The sequence below is a fragment of the Diadema setosum genome, chromosome 20, assembly GCF_964275005.1.
Source record: "Diadema setosum chromosome 20, eeDiaSeto1, whole genome shotgun sequence".
Lineage (NCBI taxonomy): Eukaryota > Metazoa > Echinodermata > Echinoidea > Diadematoida > Diadematidae > Diadema > Diadema setosum.
The window spans coordinates 33,174,528-33,194,438 of record NC_092704.1 but is presented as its reverse complement, the minus strand read 5'-3'; the positions used below and the strand labels follow the sequence as shown (position 1 = coordinate 33,194,438).

At 36.4% G+C, this 19,911-nt stretch overlaps 1 protein-coding gene across 1 annotated transcript in view; it reads left to right on the top strand.

The window, feature by feature from the left end:
• The window catches only part of LOC140243623 (sushi, von Willebrand factor type A, EGF and pentraxin domain-containing protein 1-like), a 447,365-nt gene that overhangs the window by 255,275 nt on the left and 172,179 nt on the right, over positions 1 to 19,911 (top strand). The gene's annotated exons all lie outside the window — the stretch shown is intronic.

Here is a 19,911-nt window from a genome sequence, read left to right as displayed (position 1 = left end):
TGAAAATATTGAGTTTCTGTAAAATGCGCGTAAAGTTAAGAAAGTGTTTAGCGGAAGAGCAATATTTCCACAGAAATGACGAATTTAGTTAAATCATCAGTTGTCTACCATTACGTACAGGTTAAGAGTATAAGCCTAATATTCTGCAATCACGTACACATGTCCCTTAAGATATTTTGTTAGGATTTTGAACTGAATCAGATCTTTGGAAACTATGTTAAATGGTATTCAAATGTATGTGCAGTACTATTCCTTACGGACGTTCGCTGCTCTGGACATGGTAAACTTCAGCGGTGAATAAAAACTTGTTCCTCTGGGAAAATCCTAGTATAATTGGGTTCATATTAAAGCTTGAGTTATACTCTTTCAGGTAAGATGAATGATTTGGAGAATTTCCTACTTTTTAAACTTTGCCTTGTTTTGGCTCAATTGTACATCGTTCAAAATTCTGACCCATATATGAAGAGTTTGTTTGCAAAAACCGATAAGTCCATTTTTGAAGATTTTGAAGTACGGTCTCTGTCATAAAGTACAAAATAATACTTTTTAAATGATTATATTGGTCACTACATATAAAGGTACATTTTTGAAGTTATGGTCAAGGGCCATCTTCCTCGTCAAGCTTAGCTTATGATGATGGTCCCCTGCATTTCATTTTTATCATTTCCTATTGCTTCCTATCATATTCGTTCTTGAAAAAAAAAGAAAATGTATGTAAGATCCAAACGTGACGAATATTAGCTGTGTAAATGACAATGTAAGTATTTTGTTGATTTGTTGATTTGTATTGATTTTGAAATGCAGAAATAAAAACTGAACTGAACTGAACTGAACTGAAAAGAAGCAAAAATTGTCTTATTATTCTCTTTATTTTTCTTGACCTTTAATCCCAAATATCTCCATTTGGCAAATATGGACTTATCGGTTTTTGCGAACAAACTCTTCATATATATATATATATATATATGTGACCCGCTATAACAAAATGATCCTAAAGTCGGGTGAGGTCGATTATTTGAAAATTGCATGACACAATTTCCTAATCTTTCTGCTTTAAAATGATATGTAACACATCTTATAAAAACAATCGGCTGTGGAGATATCGATGTTTAAAAGAGAGCATGTCGAGACGTCTGGGATATCACTGTTTCGAGAAAAGCGGCCTAAAAGTTCTCCTTGCGACGCAATCACGATCAAGGGACACGCCGTCAGTATTCACCTCCGGACAATAGAAGGTAAGCCCTAGCAACCCCCGAAATGCTTATTCAAACACAGCGTCGGCGGTCTCCTCACCGACCAATCAGTGACCACCGACCAGGATGCCAGGAGAAGCGGCTGGGCATACCGCACCCCGCCAGCACGCACCAGTCAAGTGGGCAGTGTGCGAGCTTCACGCTTCGGTTAGCGGCAAGCAGCAAACTGACCCGGTCAGTTTGCTGCTTGAATGAGATCACTCTGGTCGTTGGGGCGGAGCCTATCTGTGGCGCTCAATTCAAATGTTCGAACCAGTTTCTGCTTCGTTGAAACGCCAAAAAACATGGCCCAGAAAAACGCTATTTTTTGGTCTTTCCTTTCATCATTTTGCTTCAAAATTTCGACGGATGATAGAAGACATGTCAGACTCTAAGGATATGTCAAATACAGAAAATCGCAAGTTTTGACCAATTTAGATGCTCTGACTTCAAACTCGATTTTCACGGCTTTGACCGTGCGCGACTTTAGGACCATTTTGTTGTAGCGGGTCACATATATATATATATATACTTATATACATAATTGTACTTGGGTGTGGGAGGGGTATTTTAATGTCTTGAGGGCGTGACACCCGAGGATTGCAGCGATAAGCCGAGAATTGCGATACCCGAGAACGTTGGGCGCGCAGTCTCTCGATTGTCGCAATCAGAAAATTTGCGCCCTCTCTTGGTTTATCGCACCAAGGAAAAGGGGACGGAGCCCAGACCGCATTGGCTAAAGGCTACCAGATAAGACAGACGAATCCAGGTCGATCTGAATCCATTTTGAAAACACTTGTCGACCACAATTTTAATAGCTACACCACTTTGCTTTCGGGCGCTCTACTTGTACCGTAACTTTTTACAGCCCTGTCGCTGTATATCTTGACCAAAAGATCAGTCTGTCGGGATAGTTTCCGGGGACTGCGTCTGGCCTCACGGATCCTATACGGAGGAGAGCGCGTGATAACGTCCAAGAAAAAATAAAATTAAATAAAAAAATATATAATACATACATATATATATATATATATATATATATATATATATGTATATATATACATACATACATACATACATAGTCGAGACAGTGTAATAATGACAAAGGATGTCGCATGAAGCCGGCTCTTACGAAGCGTTCGACCTTGGTCTTCTTCAGCTTTATCATCTGTTTATGAAATGAAATATATATGTTTTTGAGCATAACAAATCTGGAGTCATCAACATTATATTGAATACAAGTTCAGCATGAGTTAATAGCTTCAGAGCATACTTGGCAACATTTTTGGCAATTTGCAACACATTCAACAATGTATAACTGTAAATGAATATGTTATGAATATATGTAGCATACAAACATATCATACAATGAAAAATATCAAACACATATCATCAATAAACTTGATAATTACCTGCTAAGCAGATGTGTGAGTTACTTGGGTTTCTTGTGGCTGTCTTGTGGTGGGATGAGAGTGATCATGTGATATATTGGAGGGAAGGTGTGTGTGCAGTGGTGCATGTCAGGCAGGAGTGGGGTAGGATCCGATGATATAAAGAATTAAGTTCAATGTTACAAGTGTGTCAGTGCAGATGGAGGGTTGTTAAAAATTACGATACAATGAGCATTATACTACTAAGTTTATTTATGATATATGCTTCATATATTTTAATTGTATGATATGTTCGTATGCTACATATACTCATTATTTATTCATTTACAGCTATACATTGTTGAATGTGTTGCAAATTGTCAAAAATGTTGCCAAGTATGCTATGAAGCTATGAACTCGTGCTGAACTTGTTTTTGATATATTATATTCATGACTCCAGATTTGTTATGCTCAAAAACATATATTGCATTTCATAAACAGATAATAAAGCTGAGGAAGACCAAGGTCGAGAGCTTCGTAACAGTCGGCTTCATGCGACATCCTTTGTCATCATTACATTATCCGGACTATAATTCTTCCTAAGATGACAGAGGCGTATGGGACGAGTATCAGCATCATCTCACTATATACAGCGTGTCCCAGAAAAAACCGAAACCGAGTTTCATTGCAATTCTTTGCGATCATAATCACATATTTGCTTTATGAGTTGTACATGGATTGAAAGATACACTTCTCTTCTTTCATTCGATGTACAACACGTTGTTCATAATTCATGCATGATTGAGTTAGAACAATAGACACTGGTGCTACTAAAATTTCATTTGCACGAGCAAATGGCAACTTTGAATGAATTTTTCAGACTTTTCCAGCTATCTTTTGCAAAAGATAGAATCATAGCTTTAATGTCCATTCTTTTTCCTTTCATATGATGTCCAATGCGTAAAAAAAATGATAAACGCCTGCTCGAAAAAACTTAATTTGAAAACATCCTACATTTTACCCACATAGATAGATAGTAAAAAAGGTACAGTTAGCTTTCCCGACTCCTGCCCGACTTGGCAGATAACAATAACCTTCATGGATCAATGAATTTCCACAAACATGAAGGGAGGGGTAAAGGGGAATGTTACAGACAATTCGGTTGTAAATAGGGTCCTAAATTAGCACGTGATCATGAGCTTGCCTGACCATGCAGCTAACTACAGAGCAAAGGGTGTTCATCGGCGGAATGTCTGGGAAGGTGGGTGGGAGTAATTGACCGAAAAAACCTTCCGCCCCCCTAAAATAAGACGACTTTCTGCCCTGCACTTGCACTTTTGAAAAGCGCAAGTTCAGTGATAAATAAAGGATGTACCCTCTCTTTCAGGTTCGCCTCCCCCTTCAAAAACTTCAAAACCCTATCGGTGATGAAGGATTAACCACGCGTGAGGGAAATGTAGGGAAGAATGAAAACAGTTAATAAGTATGAGGTATAAAATCATCAAAATGTGTATCATTGTTGTAATGTTGATTTCCCGTAGCCATTGGAATGCGTGCAGCCTGAGAATACTCGCGACATTAGTCTTCAATTATTATAAATAATTATTTCTTAGCTTATTCTGAATAAATGACAACAAAGGGCTGTCCGTCTCATACAGCATTCTCTATAAATACCCCCCCCCCCCCCAAGAACATTCACTGTAGCACTGCGGGGTTTTTTTTTTGTGTGAATTCAAAAGTGCAGATGAACTGATTGTCCAATGCTAAGACGGGAGAGCTGACTGCTTGTTTTTTCGCTTATTCGTAGAACTGGTAGAAATGAAGCACGCGGCTTTCATACAGATTTTTCTCAAACATGCGTTATTCATATTTGACGCGTAAGGTCTCATATATGAAAGAAGAAAATATGTGACCGTGCACCTAAAAACGAACATATACAGTCGCACACACTGATTTTGCGTGAAGACTGAAAATAAGTGAAATGGGTCAACCTAGCCGAACTTGACTTTTTCATATTTTCTGAAAGAGCGGGACTTTTTTTTTTACACTATGCCAAAATTTGGTATCATAAAACGTTCAGGATACGGTGTTTTTTTAGCAGTTTATCTCGAACATTTTTGGTAGAATAGTGTGATTAGGTGTGTCTTTAGAATCCTTTTTTTTTTTCATTTCTGAAAAACCTTGTCCACACTCTTCACTTTCAACTCTAATAACTTTTGAAAGGATAGTGCTACTGCTTTGAAAGTTGGCATTAATTATGGACAGAATGTGTTAATGATGCATGCTTAATTTCTATTTAATCTGATAATCCCGTCATTGTTGTTACTCTGGTGGTTTACTTCCTGTGTTTTGTCCCATTCATCGCACAGCCAACACGGTTTGGTAAAGATTAAGCGCTTGCATAGACACTGTACTTCAGAGCCTCTTTTCTCAGTTCACACTTTTTCCTGAGTTTGTGCTTTCTTTCCAATATTTAGATAGGTTAGGAGAGTCCATTTGACTTGAGTTATACATCATGTTAAAGCTTAAAGTCTGCTCTTTTAGAACATGGTCTTAACTGAAAATTCATGTCTGGCGACTTTTTGTTTGTTTTGAGGTGCAGGGTCACATAATTATGGACATTTGGGTAATGAAATTTGTTTTTCAAAAACGTAACGTTATAAGTCTGAAAAATTCACTTAAAGTCACCCTTTGCGCCTGCAAATGAAAACGTGGTTTGGTTTGTTGTTTTTTTTTTTCTCAATGGTTCAGAAATAAGAAGTAAAATGAATTACAGCTACATATTAAAGTCAATGTGAAACTGAGGGGGAAAAATAGCAAACGTTGTTTCTTTTGCGTTTCACATTGCTTTGGCACTTTCTTTATAAGCCTTTTTCCAATGTGTTTTCTATCCAAACTTTAAAATCCCTCGGTTTGAAATTATAATAACATGTAGAGGGAAAAACACCTTCAGTATATTGTACATTTCGGTATTGTAGTTTCATTTGTAATTATGACTTTAAATTTCTGTCATATTATAATGAAGTAATATGAGTGGTTTTCTTTTTTCTATCTCACCGCAAACCATAAAGATATCGTACACAGAATGTTTGATTTTTATGACCTTTTTTTTTTCTTTTTGCTATATAAAAAATGAATATCAATTAACAAAATGGGGAAAAAACTCAACAGAATAAAAACGAGCTTCCGTACTGGTACCAGGTACACATGCTCTCAACGCAAAATAGAAGCAGAGCTTTACTTTTCCTGTACACCACGGCTGTGATTTTCACGTACAAGCTCATGTTAGCCGAACATACTGGACACTGGGTCAGAGTGAGGGATGTACAGTCTTATTTGTCGTTTTAAATCTGAACTTATTTGTCATCAATGATGACCCTATTCCACACTCTTGACAATCCCCGCGAAACGAATTTTTACCGGTGTACTATGCATTGCTTATTACGTTATTACACCCAAGGAAATTTATAACGAAAGAAAAAATGGAATGCAATGTTTGATGTAGCAGAGAAATACTTACACCTCAGATCGATTGGAGGCATGCATTCATTACACTCACTTTAGTGATTGTGGTACTGATGTTTATAATACCTCTTTATATATATATATAGTGTCCAATTTGCTTCATACGAGAAGGTCTATCTGATGAGTCAAATTCTCATTTTTTTTTCTACTTGTTTGCCTTTTTTTTTCTATCGGCAAACGTAAGATCCCATTTACTTCCGAACACGTTAAATGTCATGCGTGATCGTTCTCCCTCTATTGGGACGACCCATCACTCCTTGTAAAATGTGAATACTATACATTTTATTCAAAAATACAGCTCAACATCACAATTTGTAATTTATTTATTCTCTGTGATTTGTTATTTGAACTTCGAGCATGTATCAACCCATTTCTGAGTCTTGTATATCCCCTGTATCAATCAATAATCTTATCCCCACAGCTTATACCCACAGCTTAAAACATGTAGTCATAATGTTCACACACTTCTAAAACAGACACAGGACGCTGTTTCTCTTCCACGCCACGGCTGCTTAAATATCTTCTAGGCACACTGGCCGTATGGAGGGGTCAACTATTTCGATACCTTGACTTTCATCGTGATTAAGAACTACCCAAGGCACATTCATGTTGACTAGCAGAAAATAAAAAAGTCAAACACATGAGCCTTGAAAGGAATGTATATTTGTCACTACAACAACAAATTTGTAGCACCGAAATATTTCCAAGGTTAGATTGGTTTGTTCAAAGCATGCATTCACTACAGTAGTAATCTGACTTTAACGACTGCTTAAATATTTGCTTTTTGTGTTGTCTTATTTTTCGTAGTGAAATTCTGTCCAGTCGTTTTGAGAAAGGTTTGTCTGATAACTCTGGTCCTTTTTTTTTCTTTCTATTTTTGTTGTCTTTTTTTCTTTTGGCGAATGTAAGGTAGTCCTTCGCCTTTAAAAATGTTGAACCACGTGCGTGAATCTTCTTCCTCTACTGGCATGACCTTCCATTCCTTTCTTTTCTTACTACGATACATTGCATTCAAAAGTACTTCTTAAAATCACAAATTATCTATTCATTTGTTGTGAATTGTTATTGATGAATTACGTTCGAGCTTAATTTAACTACCTTCTGAATTTTGTATATCCTCTGTATCAACCGATGATCCAGATAATGTCTGTAGCATACCTATACTTTTGTATAAAAACAAACAAAATAAACACGAAATCCCTGTATTTGTTGTTCACACACGTCTAAAATATAGACAGTGCGTGGCTCCTTCTCCTCACCACGGTAAAGCTGTAGTCAATATTTTACATCGGTCTTCTAGGCCATTTTTGCTGTTCGTTCGGAAGGGTCAAATACCTTGACACCTGGACTTTCACGATCAATCTGTATTGGTTTTATTGTGACGAAGAACAACTGAAAGGCACAACTGCGTTAGCTGGTTAAGAAGAAATGATAATTAAAGAAAAAGAAATAACAACATTTGACGTTTTAGCGTCGAAAGGAATGTATGTTTGTCACCACCCTTCAGCAGCTAAATAAGGCTGCCATGCATGCAGGAATATTCCATTTTATACCCTGTCTTGCCCGTTGGATTTAGTGGCGGGCATTATCCTTTGATAAATAAAGAGAGTTACATAATTTCTGATTGAAAATGGGCTGCTTTCAATTGTCAAATCCACCATCACTGCGGCCGGGTATGTCAAAACACATTCCAACCCGGAGCTCTTTGGTTGATAATTTTCCTTTTTCTTACAACTTATTGTTACTGAGCAAGAACATGTGAAGTCAACGAATTGTCAGCTAAGCTTCCATACATTTTTCCTTGTTTTGATATTTAACCATAGAACTCAATTGTGTATTAGCCTCACCACATGTGGCCAATTACGTGTCTTGTGCATGCGTAAACCAATGTCAGGGCGAGGTTTCCCCTCCACGCCACTGCTATCCTACCTCTTCGTTGATCCACTGTGAATCAAGGTATAGAGATTCACTTCATAAATTATTATATTTAAAGAAATCACATTATATTGTAAAGATTTTGATAACCGGTAATGTGAAAAACCTAATGAGAAAAAAGGGAAATCAGTTTCTGTCATCACTGTAGGGGTACACAGTTCAAATCGGCAAGGTTATGTTCATCCGCCACCAGCCTGCGAGCTGAATGTTGACAATTAGTACCTTATGTTTTCACGTATTAATTGTAAAGCCAGAAATGTTCACCTGCCTGTTTCGCTTTCAGTTTCAAAACTTTTTTGAACCCATATCTCCAACTTTCTGAATGAAAGTTACTAATCAATTTGAAGTATACTGATAACTGGCAAACGGTTTTTACAAACCTCCATACTTCCTGTTATTGAACCTCGATTTTCTCAGTATAGTATCCCCTGCACTGCTTTGGCAGGCATTTATTATTACAATTATTTTGTTTTGCAAATCATCTTTGTGAAAGTCAGAGGTGTTCCCACTGACGTAACGTTCTTATTCTATGCATGTGCACTATCAGAATTTTGCAAGAATGTGTAATCGTTCACATGTTTAGGATAGATACTGAGCGTGGCTACTCTTTCACACCACGACTTACTTATATCTCTGTATGTTAATCAAGCCACTGCAAGTGGCACCTGTGTTTGACGCATGTTGAACGGGTTCCTGTTTGTACACCCTGATTTCCATTCAATATTTGTACAGTATTTTTTTCTTCGACGTGTCTTTTAATGGGTACATGGTTAAAAGTCTCGTATTTGATAGTCAATACAGAGATTGCAAGAAATGTACCTTCACTCCCCCTTTACTCCCCCCCCCCCCCCCTCCCCTCCCTAACTGGACAAGGGCCACGGTCCTTTGGTTTTCATATAAAGGAACTCTAAAGTTTGTAATGAATTTGTATAATGAATTTGTGTCAACCAATGATTTTATTCAGTTATTTCTGCAACGTAACCATAAAAAAAAACAAATGTGTAGTCTTTATAGTTGTCCACACACGTCTAAAATATAGACACAGGGCGTGGCTCCCCTTCCTCACCACGGTAAAAATTATGTCTAATATCTTATATCGGTCTTTTGAGCCATCTTTCCTGTTCGTATGGAGGGATCAAATACTTCGACTCTCATGATCAACTTGTATTGGTTTTATTGTGGCTAAGGATCATGTAAGGCACAATGGCGTTGGTTGAGTTAAAAAAATAACAAATAAAGAAAAAAATAATTTAACACATTAGCCACGAAAAGAATGTATGTTTGTCACTACCTTCCAGGAACCATTAAAAAGCTACCATACAGGAAGATTTTATTTACCCTGTTGGATTTATTGACGGGCATCGCCCTTTGACTCGTAAAAAAAGTCACGTAATCTTTGATTGAAAATGGTTGCCTTCAATTGCCAAGTCCACCATTACTGGGAATGGGAATGTCAAAGCACATTCCCATCCGGAGCTCTTTGGTTGACAGTTTTCCTTTTTCTTACAACTTATTGTTATTGAGCAAGAATATCTAAAGTCAACCAATTGTCAACTAAGCTTCCATACATTTTTTCTTTTTCGATATTTAACCGTAGAACTCAATTGTACCTTGTAACATCACTACAAATATATGTGTTGTTAATTACGTGTCTTATGCGTAAACCAATGTCAGGGCGAGGTTTCTCCTCCACGCCTCTGCTATCTGTCCTCCTTGTTGATCCACTGTGACTCCCAACGCTGTGTGTAATGATAGAACCATGGCTTCTTTCAACCATTTTTATTTCCTATTATATACATTCATATGTACATATATATATATATGTGACCCTGCACCTCAAAACAAACAAAAAGTCGCCAGACATAAATTTTTAGTTAAGACCATATTCTGAAAAAGCAGACTTTAAGCTTTAAAATGATGTATAACTCAAATCAAATGGACTCTCCTAACCTATCTAAATATTGGAAAGAAAGCACAAACTCAGGAAAAGTGTGAACTGAGAAAAGACGCTCTGAAGTACAGTGTCTATTCAAGCGCTTAATCTTTACCAAACCGTGCTGGCTGTGCAATGAATAGGACAAAAAACAGGAAGTAAACCACCAGAGCAACAACAATGAAGGGATTATCAGATTAAACTGAAATTGAGCATGCCTCATTAACACATTCTGTTCATAATTAATGCCAACTTTTAAAGCAGTAGCACTATCCTTTCAAAAGTTATTAGAGTTGAAATTGAAGAGTGTGGACAAGGTTTTTCAGATATGAAAAAGGGATTCTAAAGACACACCTAATCACAGTATTCTACCAAAAATGTTCGAGATAAACTGCTAAAGAACACACTTTCCTGTCCGTTTTATGATACCAAATTTTAGCATTTAATGTAAAAGAACACCCGCTCTTTCAGAAAATATGAAAAAGTCAAGTTGGGCTAGGTTGACCCATTTCACTTATTTTCAGTCCTCACGCAAAATCAATGTGTGCGACTTTATGTTCGTTTTGAGGTGCACGGTCACATATATATATATATTTTTTTTTTTGAAGGCGGTTATCAAAAAAAGTTTAACGGGAAAAAAAAAGAAAACCTTTTTCGGTCATCATTTTAGGGATACACGGTTCAATTTTGCAAGGTTATGCTCATCCACCACCTGGTCATTCTCCACAGTATGGTGACAGTTTATAGTACGTCATTTTTTCACGTATTAATTGAAGCCAGACATTTCTACCCACATATTTCACTTCATAGTTTCAAAATGTTTTTGAACCCATAACTTTAAATTTTTAAAGAAAGTCACTAGTCTCTTTTAATTTGTAACTGGTAGATGGTTCTTTTAAACCTCCCACACTTTTTGGTATTGAACTCCGATTTTTTTATTATTATTATTATTTTTAGTACAGCACATCCCTCACTGCTTTGGCAGATATTTATCCTCCTGTGAACTGTCCGAAAAAAAAAATCCCTTTGTTCTACGAATCACCTGTTGAAACTCCGAACCCATTGATAAGACGTCCGTATTATACATGTACAGTAAGCAGTTTCCATGAATGTATAATTGTTCACATGTTGTGTGTCGACACGAGGCGTGGGGCTGCTTTTTCGCGCCACGGCCGACTGATCTCCAATGGTAATTAAGCCACTGCAAGTAGCACCTGCGTTTGACGCATGTTAAACGGGTTGCTATTAACACCCTGATTTCCATTCAGTATTTGTACTGTTTTTTTTTTTTTTTGTCTGATACGTGTGTTAATGGGTGCATGGTTAAAAGTCCCACATTCAATAGCCAATACAGATGTTGCAAGAAATGTACCTTCACTGTTTACTCCCCTTTACTCCCCCCCCCCCCCCCCGTATACGGGAAAGTCTCCCTGAACTTTAACTGTCTGTACGTGTTTTAAAACACAACACCTTTATACTGACTGGTCCGTCTATCCCCTGGTGATCTGTTGTAATTGCGTACTTGTAATTATTGTAAGTGTGACCAAGATGGGTCTAATTGTACCAAATTTTGTATTGTATATTGAAACCCCACACACATTTGCACTTTGAACACACACCTGCACAGTAGTATGCACTTGCAAAATGCACATTAGCACCTATGCAGTTGTTGTCTCTCAAATCTCCGGTAATTTACATTTCTGTATTACGGAATGGCGTCACATGTGAATACTCCCGATATTCCTGCTGACATTATGCCTATGCGCGACAGTAAATATTACACACCCCTTGAATTCAATGATATTGTATCGTATAGTTCAGATAATGTTTCACTTCTTCATATAAACTCTAGGAGTTTGAATAAAAATTTTGAATATTTGGAAAATCTTTTGCACTCTTTAAATAATTTTGAATTTTCTGTTATTGAAATAAGTGAAACTTGGTTACATCAAAACTCCCCAGATATCTTTAATTTACCCAATCATAAATTAGTTAGGGCTGATCGTCAAGGAAAAAGGGGTGGCGGTGTTGCGTTTTATATTGCGCAAAATTTACAGTTCAAAATCCGTTCTGAAATCACGTTAAGATATGCAGAAACGTTATTTATTGAAATTGAGAACCCAATCTCTAAAAACGTTATTATAGGTTTAATTTATCGACCTCCTGATCTAAATTGTGAATTATTTTGTGATGAATTGGATTTATATCTCCATAAGATAGGTAATGAAAGCAAACATGTTTTTATTTTTGGTGATTTCAACATTAACTTTTCCCCCACATCCGATAACAATAATTCCCTTAATTTTATGCATTTAATGTATTCATATGGTTTTATGTCGATTATCAATAAACCCACCAGGATAAATCCACACTCGTCAACTCAGATTGATAATATATTTTCGAATGTGTATAATAATACAATTATGGGGGTATATTATGTTCTGAAGTTTCTGATCATTTACCAATATTTTCAATTTGTGAATGTAAAGTGGGTCGTAATAAATTACATGATAAATATGGTATTATAAAGAGTCAAAACGTAATGTGGAATTATTGAAACAGAATTTATTTTTAGAGGAAAGGACAGATATTCATAGTATTAACAATGTTAATTCGGTATATAAATGTTTTAATGATAAATTATTGTATTATTATGAAAATAATATTCCTTTATGCAGAATAAAAAGTAACCGAAATAAACCAAAAAATCCTTGGATTACAAAAGGTATTTTGAAATCCATAAACACTCGTAATTTTTTTGTATAAGTTACATATTCGTGACCCAACTGAATTTAATTTGAATATGTATAAAGTTTATCGAAATAAATTGACAAAATTGATTCGTTTATCCCGCAGATTATATTTTTCTGATAGAATGAAAAAGGTTTCTTCGAATATTAATGCAACATGGAAAATTATTAAAGAGGTCCTAGGTAAAAAGCCTGATTCTCCGCCAGCGGATGATATCACATTAAACGGTATTAAAATAAATGATACCAATATGTATGCTAATTCATTTAACTCATTTTTCGTTAATATCGGTCGGGAACTTGCTACTAAAATTAGCAATACTTCTGCTCATTTTACAGATTATCTTTTTCACCAAAATCAAGAGTCTATTTATTTTAACCCAACAAGTCCCAGTGAAATCATTAGTATCACTAAATCTTTAAATAGCTCTAAATCTTGTGGTTCTGATAAAATAAGTATGATGTTATTGAAAGAAATAGTTTATCCACTCGCAGAACCGTTAAGTTATATATTTAATCTTTCTTTATCACAAGGTATTTTCCCTGACCTGCTGAAAATAGCGAAAGTTAATCCTGTACATAAAAAAAATGATCCTCATGAAATTAGCAATTATCGTCCTATTTCTTCATTGCCTAGTATATCCAAAGTCTTAGAAAAATTGTTTATAATAGACTTCTTAAATTTATTAATAAGTATGATTTACTTATTCCCGATCAATATGGTTTCAGAAAAAAATATTCAACTGATTTAGCACTAATACAAATTTATGACAAAATTACGAGTGCTTTTGCAAACAAAGAACATGTTGCAGGTATATTTTGCGATTTGAGTAAAGCATTTGATACTCTTGATCATTCTATTTTACTCACCAAACTTAGTCATTATGGTATTCGAGGACAAGCACTTTTATGGCTTAAAGATTATCTAACTAATAGAAGACAATATGTTGTTTTTAATGGTTGTGAATCTGACCCCCTTTTAATTAAATGTGGTGTTCCTCAAGCCTCAATTCTAGGCCCATTATTATTCCTTCTTTATGTTAATGATATCATAAATACAGCCTCTCTTCTCTCTTTTGTTCTATTTGCTGATGATACGAATATATTTTATTCTCATAAGGATCTTAAGATTTTAAATGACACTTTAAATATTGAAATTAGTAAAGTATCAAATTGGTTTAAGTCTAATAAACTTTCTTTGAATATAAAAAAGACTCATTTTATTCATTTCAAACTTCATTCTCATAATGAAGATACGTTGATACATATTAACATTGATGATATCCCATTAGAAAAGAAAATGAATTCAAAATTTCTAGGAGTATATATAGATGAAAGTTTGACTTGGATTGAGTATTTACATCATGTTACAACGTGTATTTCTAGAAATATAGGGATAATTTCCAAGCTGAAGTTCTTTCTTCCTTGTTCAACTTTATTTCTATTATATAATTCCTTAATTCTCCCATATATAAGTTATTGCAATGTTGTATGGGGTACTTGCGGCTCTACCAAAATAAATTCTATATTTAAATTACAAAAGAAAGTTATACGTATTTGTACAAGATCGCATTTTCTGGCTCATACTGATTCTTTATTTCATGAGCTTAAAACATTGAAAGTTTTTGATTTGAATATTATTCAAGTAGCAGTAATTATGTTCAAATATATACATCATCAACTTCCATCATCGTTTGATAACATGTTTAGGTTCAATACTTCTGTCCATTCGTACCCTACTCGTATATGTAGAAATGTCCACCTTTTGAATCCCAAATTATTAGTGACACATAAATCTATAAGACATTCGGGTCCGGATATTTGGAATAATCTCCCGGATAATATAAAGTCTTGTTCAAGTATTTATTCTTTGAAAGCTTCACTTAAACGATATTTAATACAATTACATTCTCCAAACCAATTGAGCTAACAAATATTTATAGTATAGATTGTCATCTTATTGTCAATCTCAATTTTCTTCCTTCAACTGCATCTTGCACTCTCACCTGCAACTGCACTGCACTCACCTGATCACCTTCCTCCAAGAGAGTTATGTCGTTGGATAGTCTTTTTATGAGGCCTCCATCCATTTCAAGCTTAATCACTTATGATGGTGGTCTCCTGCATTCAATTATCTCTGTTGTTTACTGAAAAATACTGTATATTTCATTTTATGTTTCTGTGTATCTACATTGCTCAATGCAATCACCTATGTGAATCTATTTATGTACTGTTATCGATTTATTTCACTGCACTTGTTATTCTTTGTCTTTGTACTTTTTGAAGTTTGCATTCAAATTGTATCTGATTGAATGCAGAAATAAAAGCAAACAAACAAACAAAATGTGATAGCACCACTTGTCATTGTTTTAACTCAGTCATGCATGATTAATGAACATTACTTTGTACATCAAATGAAAGAAGAAGAGTTTATCTTTCCACTGATGTATATCTCATAGGGAAAAATATGATTTCGATAGTAAAAAGTTGGATGGAAACCCGGTTTCGTTTTTTTCTGGGACACGCTGTATATATATATATATGTATATATATATATATATATATATGTATATATATATATATATATATATATATATATATATATATATATATATGTATATATATATATATATATATATATATGACCCGCTACAACAAAATGATCCTAAAGTCTGGCGAGGTCGATTATTTGAAAATTGCACGATATAATCCCCTAGTCTTTCTGCTTTAGATTGATATATAACACATTTAATAAAAATAATCGGCTGCGGAGATATCGATGTTTAAAAGAGAGCATGTCGAGACGTCTGGAAAATCACTGTTTCGAGAAAAGCGCCCTAAAAGTCTTCCTTTCGACGCAATCTCGATCAACGGACACGCAAGTCAGTTTTCACCTCTGGACAATAGAAGGTAAGCCCTAGCAACCCCCGAAGAGTTCATTCAAGCACACCAGCGTCGGCGGTCTCCTCACCAACCAATCAGTGACCAGGATGTGAGAAGCGGCTGAGCATAGCGCACCCCGCCCGCACGCACCAGTCGACTGGGCAGTGTGCGAGCTTCACGCTTCGGTTAGCAGCAAGCAGCAAACTGACCAATGAGATCACTCTGGTCGTTGTTAGGGGCGGAACCTATCTGTGGCGCTCAATCCAAATTTTCGAACCAGTTTCTGCTTCGTTGAAACGCCAAAAACATGGCTTAGAAAAACGCTATTTTTTGGTCTTTCCTTTGATCATTTTGCTTCAAAATTTCGACAGATGATAGAAGACATGTTAGACTCCAATAATATATCAAAATCAGAAAATCGTAAGTTTTAACCAATCTTAATGCTCTGAACTTCAAACTCGATTTTCACGGCTTCGACCGTTCGCGACTTTAGGACCTTTTTGTTGTAGCGGGTCACATATATATATATATATATATATATATGTATAAGTAAACGAATCAGTAGAAAAAGAACGCCGTAAAAATAATAATAAATCCTAGATCTTGAAGATCTTAAAAACGGAGCATAGCTCTCAAATACTGAAAGGCAAGGTCACACTCTTCATCAGTGCCCATGGTGTGACAAAAGATCATAATCAAACCCGTTTCTGAAACAGACATGAAAACACAAATGATATATCTGTGTACTGTATGCCGATCTTTTCACCCCGTCTGGTCGGACTGCCACTACCGATGGTCGCTATAGCGTATAGATTGCTACCAAATAGGATTTTTAATGCTACTTGATAAATTGTTACCGCCAGCTAACGCGATAGCAGAGGTACTGAGTACGCTGCTATCGTAAAATTAGATTGCCATCCAGTCTCCAGTTGCAATTTGTTATAATTCACGCACACACAGAGTCACAATGCACGGTCAGCAGCAAAGCGGGTGTCCGCACGTCTACTCATCGTTTTCCTCTCACAGAAAATATATATTTTCTCCCAAACGTAAACCTGATCCAAAAAGGCAATTATCATGGGTAGAGTGTTCAAAAATGCCAGTGGCGCCTCTCGGCCTCTGCTAAAATGCTACTCCACTGCCTGGACTGCCTTCGTATACGGTGTGCATTAGCATGATCTACAGCACACGAAGTACCGTCGTTGAGGGCGTTTAGTATAAGGCAGCAGTGGTGGACTCGCGCGATGCGTGGACTGTCGCGATCGAGAAGACTTCGCGCTATCACCAATGAGGGCGTATGAGAGAGTGAGAAAAAAAAAGTCCCGTATCGGGACTACTAAAATGCCTGAACGACATATTCAAATCACTATTGGGAGGCAAAGATTGTCCAAATTGTTTAAATCTTGATTTCAAAATAGATCCATTTTCATTTATTTTACATTGCCAGCGTATTAGTCGCACTCGGTGGCTTTGCGGGTCTTGCAGTTGACACGTCAAATCGCCTCAGCCAATCAGCTGCCAATTTTGGGGGTAGTTCCCAAATCAGTGAACATTTTGAGCAATTTCTTGTTACTTGGCATTTTTTCTTTCTGGGACGATGAAAATGCCAGAATCGTGTTAGTGGGCTCAAATACCATAGTAGTTATATAACCCATACGTTCGAAGTAAAAAGACTCACCCTTTATAAATAATGACGACAGTTTTGACGAATACACAGCAAATTGAGATTCAATGAAATACTCTTATGCTAACTATATACAAGCAAGGCACCTTGATAGGTGGTAATACTCTTGACAATTCAAGACGATTTGTGTTAAATTTGGCTCAAACAGAATCATTGACTCGGTTTCATCGAAGCTCTAGGGACTCTTTAATTCAGCTGTTTTGATATCATATGAAACAAGTTCCCTTATTTTGATTAGGAAGTGTTGTTGTATAATTGTAATTTGGTCTGGTTCGATTTCTTAAAGCATGAAAAAAGTCGCTATCAAAGTTCAGGCTACGTTCAAGCTCACAACCTGTTTCTTTCACGGGACGAAACAATACAGCAGTCCTGCTTAGCGACGGCGTTTACGCTCCATCGCACGCACTACCGTATAAGGCGATAGCTTGGGTATGTAAGATAATTAACCAATCGCAGGACAGGTCTGTCAATAACGATTCTGACCAATACGGCAGACCGAATGTAAACTTCGGCGCGTTTGTGTCCGCGCCGCTGCCGCCGCATGAATGAGTCGGTACACGTTGTGTGTCGGCTGCGTTGTGGTTTGCCGCAAGTTTTTAACTCACAAACAATAGGAAACAGTAAAAAGAAAAAAAGGCACGCAATGCGTCTTACGAGAAGCGTCTTTTAGCGAGGGCGTTGATCGCTTCCATTCTCCTCCCATGTTGTTGTCAATGGAAACTAAAGAGGATGCGTTTAGCAAGTACCAATACCTAAACCTGAGAACCTATTGTAGGCGGGCACGCAATGCGTCTTACGAGCTTAGAGCGTCTTGTAGCGAGGGCGTTCATCGCTTCCATTCTCCTCCGATGTTGTTGTCAATGGAAACTAAAGAGGATGCGTTTAGTATGCAAGTACCAATACCTAAATAGAACCTGAGAACCTATTGTAGGCGGGGGTTCAAAAGACAGCATCGGTAGAAAAAGTCAATGAAGTTAATTAACGATAGTCGTCTTTTGAGATCGTGTTCTTTGCGTGTACTAAAACCCCTCAAATTACGCACATGGTCGTAATGTTGTAGAGCATCAAAGACTGCTTTCGCGTCTGTTCTGCCGCAGCTGTATACAGCCGTAACATTCTGAATTCCCGCCATATTAGGCACATTTCCTTTATAGGCGTTTCGTGCACGGTAATCATCGCTTATCATGCTTGCCAATGCTGCACATATTATACGTATCAGAAGCAAAGGTTGATGTAGGCTTGACAGCTTCACGTTGGGTTTACAATGATTGTATCATAAATATACTTCTTATTCTCGGTCACTTTTGTAATACCATAGCATATAAAAAACCATTAACTTGTAGCTTACGCTGAATGTTTTTTTTAACATCACATTTGCAGTTACAATCTTTCTGCATTTGAGAAGTGGAGTATAGATAATAATACTGACAAATATTCGGAATTAATACTTAGGCCTTCTTCATTTCGTTTTGTATTCACAAACCTTATTAGAAAAATGATTGCTTGATTACTTCGGGTAAAGGAACCACCGGCAATGACCGGAAAGGAACCGCATTTAATTTTCTAAGCTAATAGTGAACCATATTTCATTGTGTGATTAACGAACCTTCAGAATAATCAATTGTATTACCCCCCCCCCCCCCCCAAGAAAAAAAAAAAACAGTTCAATGTCATGCGTTGTCAATAGTGATAAAAGGCCCGTTTTTATTTCGTAGTGTGTCTCAGTACTCCTGTGCTTACTCTTAAGGGTGTGCCTCTCTCATTGATTGCGATTGAAGTTCAACTATTTCTTTCACGCAAGCTTGAACAGGAAAAAGCTAAAAGTCAGGCAAGATGACGAGTTTTCTTTCATGAGATACAATCATTAAGACACACATCTATTCCCGAAAGTTGTGTGATTGCTTATGTGCTAAAGAATTGTGTTCATTACATGAATCACGCACTATACAAAACGGTTGAAATCTACTGAAAGTCGAACTTCGTTTTTTTTTTTTATTTCATTTCCATTTCAAGCGGGGATAGACTAGAAATTAGTGTGTCTATACTGGCAGGAGACACTACAGTTTTCCAGTACATGCTCCGCATTCAAACAGTCGCCATATTTTCGTGGTCAGAATCAGATAATGGACACATGATATATTATAAAAATAAAAATATAAAACAACGAATACGCCATATGTACAAACATTATGAACTTCAATGAATTAAACTTACCTGTGACATTCTGCATAAAAAACAAGCACGCCGATTAAATAATATTTTAATAGAATTAATAGAACACACAGGGATCCTGCGTGGCAGATCAAATCAAGTTCAATTGGTGAGAAAGCTAAATGAAGTTAAAAAGTTGACTTCTTTTCGTTTCTCTTTCAATTCATAAAAACAGAATTACATTGTATATCTATTGAAGAGGATTGTCTCTGTTGCGAACGATCGCCATATATAGCACTGTTAGTCTTCTGCGCTAATCCGAATCCCTAAATACTTTAATTTTTGCTTGATAATGTAATAACCCTGCTATAACTTTATAAATGACTCGCAAATTAAAAGTTTCAAACCGTATGCTAAAACATTAGTACACGGAGTATTTAAAAAAAAA